Source organism: Elaeis guineensis, chromosome 14, assembly GCF_000442705.2.
Source record: "Elaeis guineensis isolate ETL-2024a chromosome 14, EG11, whole genome shotgun sequence".
Taxonomy (NCBI): Eukaryota; Viridiplantae; Streptophyta; class Magnoliopsida; order Arecales; family Arecaceae; genus Elaeis; species Elaeis guineensis.
This window is the reverse complement of record NC_026006.2, coordinates 48,418,268-48,421,537: the sequence shown is the minus strand read 5'-3', so window position 1 is coordinate 48,421,537 and position 3,270 is coordinate 48,418,268. Positions and strand designations below refer to the sequence as shown.

The window sequence follows — 3,270 nt, the reverse complement described above, 5'->3', positions numbered from 1 at the left end:
CTAATTATGATTATTAACGATGGTAAAATTACCGTCACTAATAATGGTAATTAGCAACAGAGGTATTTCCATCGACTTTTTGCGACGGATTACCGTCACTAATAGTATTAGCAATGGCAAACTAGCTATTAGCGACGGCAAATAGCCATCACTAATAGCTAGTTTTTTTTGTAGTGATTGGAGCCAGAGATCCTAGATCCAAAGTGAGCATGGTTGTTCCTTTATTTGGAGAAAGATTTGTGTCCATGCCCCTGCTGTAGCGCCCAGATCAGGTGGTTGATTGGTGATGATGCTTCGATCGACGTAAGTTAAAAGACTTGGATATCCAGTTTACTACTCTCTCAATGGCCAACCTTTGACAGCTCCAAAGTGGACGATCGTCTGCGAGTTTGTGACCTGATTGGTGATAAGGGCAGGTGCTGAAGGAGGTAGCTAGTCATCCATCCTTTTGGAAACTAGCTCGCTGAAAGGATTCTCGTCATACCGATTCCTATCTATCGGAGTCATAATGTGAGGGTGTGGGGGCGGTCATACCGACCTCCAATGCCAACTAAAGACCTTGCTGATATGTACAGACCCAAGCCACAGAGAAGGATCGATGCGGCATGAATTTGGAAGGTTCGGGCTCACCCTAGGGTCAGACTCTTTCTCTGGAATGTCGCATGGGATAGGCTTCCAATACACACTCTTCTCAGAGATAGAGTTATGGATATTTCGCCTGACTGCCCTATGTGCGGTTTGGAGGAGTCCACAAAGCATGCCCTCCTCTGCTGTCCCAAAACGGATTTGATCTGGAGGATGGCATGCAACCGACCGTAGTGTGCGAGCACTGGCCCTTGACTCTAGCCTTTTCTGGAGGCCATTCAATGGAGTGCTAGTGAGGGGCCATCTGAAGCTTGTTGGATGGTGTATATTACCTATCAAATCTGGTTATCCCAAAATAGCCTTATTTTTTTATGCCAAGGTTGTGCCTCCTAAGTGCTTTCTGGAGAGAGCTAGCTGCTTAGTTTCGGAGTATAGCCACTTCGACTCTACTGGTCTGACTTTAACTGACCCGAGTTTTTGAGGCTCTCTGGCTACATTTGCAGTATCTCGAAGGACTTTGTTCATTTCTTGGGAGCCCCCACCTTCTGAGTTTATTAAGATCAACTTTGATGGCAGTGTCAGAGATGGCAGAGATGGCTTGGAGTTTGTCATTCGGGACACTGACTCGAGGATGCTGGCTGTGGGGGGCTCACAGTTTTATGAAGCATCTGTGCTTGATGCAGAGCTTTGTGCAGCATAAGCTGGTATCATCTATGCGATCTAGGAGCTGCAGGTATAGAGGATCATCATTGAAGGAGATTCTCTGACAGTTATCAACTAGATCTAGGAGGAAACCATGCACTGCGAGGCCCACACTCTCCTCTATGACATCTAGAGGGCCACTAACGGGTGCACTATGATACCCTGCCAGCATGATTTCGAAAGACCAACAGTGCAGCAGACTAGATGGCATACTTTGTTGCTGAGCACACCAAAGATTGCAGATGGCACCAGAGTGACGACTATACGTAAATCCTGAGAAATATTTTATTTTTTGATTTTTTGGACTGCTCTCGAATTAGATTAGTCTGACTGCCCACTTATACCAAAAAAAAAGACGTGTTGGATCAGATTAAATACGGATTAGATATATATCAAAAATTATCAACCTAAGAGTTTGGTTTCGAAAGGGAAATTATTGTTGTGATCCTTATCAATGCGTAGGTTGGAATTTTAAAGAAATGATCGTGAAAGCACCAAGGGAAGTTTCAATGAATTCACAAAGTCGTGCGTCTTTCATTTGTTTTCTTTTTTTTTTTTCTTTTTTTCTTCTAATGGAAACATCTTTCATCTTTTTTTCTCTTTTTAAAACCACTGTCAGTGTGCCGTATACATCACGTCACTTAAGGTGCAATTGCTTATACATTTTGATTTTTGATTTTTTTTAAAAAATATTTTTTATTTTTTTTGATTTTCACTACAGAACAAAAGCAAAAAAATAAAAAATATGTTTGATTATGCCTCGTCTGACCTTATTTGCATACCTTCCACGACGTGCATTGCCTCCTCCAACCGCCCAGCTCGGCCAAGCAGATCCGCCACACATCCATAGTGCTCAACCCTCATAGGAATGTCATAAGCTTTGCTCATGAGATCAGAGTACATGAAACCTTCATCTACCAAACCTGCATGGCTGCAGGCCGTTAGCGCACCCATGAAACTGGCACCATCGGGCTCAAACCCTGCGCTCTGCATCATATCAAAGTGCTCAAGAGCCTCCCTGCAGCACTCATTGATTGCAAAGCCAACAATCATTGAATTCCATGAAACCACAGTTCTGTTAGGCATTCGTTCAAACAGTCGATGAGCAAAATTCCATGAAACCATGGATCGCTGCCGTCCAAGACACCCTGCCCCTGTTTGGCATTTCGTTAAACATACAGATAGCCTGATCAACATCGCCATTCCTCATGTGCCCGGCGATCATAGTGTTGCAAGAGACCAAGTTCATAATGGGCATTCGCTCGAACACTCCGCGGGCCATGTCCGCCGGTCCGCCCTTAGCATACATGTCGACGAGAGCAGTGGCGAGGACAGGCGGCTCGTGATCGCCGCCGCAGCGGCCGGGGGCTGGGTGGCACTTGAGGACGTGGGCGTGGAGGGCGCAGCCCAGAGGAGGGCGTAGGGGGACGACAGGAAGTCGGCGCAGGCGGAGAGGAGGGGGACGAGCGTGACATGGTTGGGCTGGATGCCAATGGCAAGCATGCGAGAGAAAGCGGCGGCCGCGTTGGGGAGAAGGCTGCGCCGGGCGAGACGGGCGATGAAAATGGTCCATGAGACGACGTCTCGTGGGGGGATCGGTTGTGTTCGATCAACGGAAGAGAGACGAAGGAATTTTGGAGAGGAGAGGAGAATCAAATTTTAGAAAGCAAAAAAAAAAAAATTGCTTTCCACGTAAAATAAATATTTTTAATTTTTTGATTTTTGGATTGTTATCAAACATTATTTTTTGATTTTTATTTTTTAAAAATTTAAAAAATAAAAAAAAAATTTTTGGGGGGGCCCTAATCAAACGCGCCCTTAGTTAACACGTCTAGACTTTTTCTGACGGTGTAGCTGTTTGTATCGGTCACCTCGGCTTAATTAACACAGCAATTTTTGCCATGTTAATTAAGTGAAGATGATGGGACATATACGACAAATGCGACGGTGTTTCTTTATACATAAACGAACGCGAGGATTTGA

General features: G+C 44.9%; 1 pseudogene; it reads right to left on the bottom strand.

Moving 5' to 3' along the window:
- Positions 1-2,147: 2,147 nt before the first annotated feature.
- On the bottom strand, positions 2,148-2,940 carry LOC140853614 (pentatricopeptide repeat-containing protein At1g05750, chloroplastic-like; annotated as a pseudogene).
- Between the last annotated feature and the right edge of the window lie 330 nt (positions 2,941-3,270).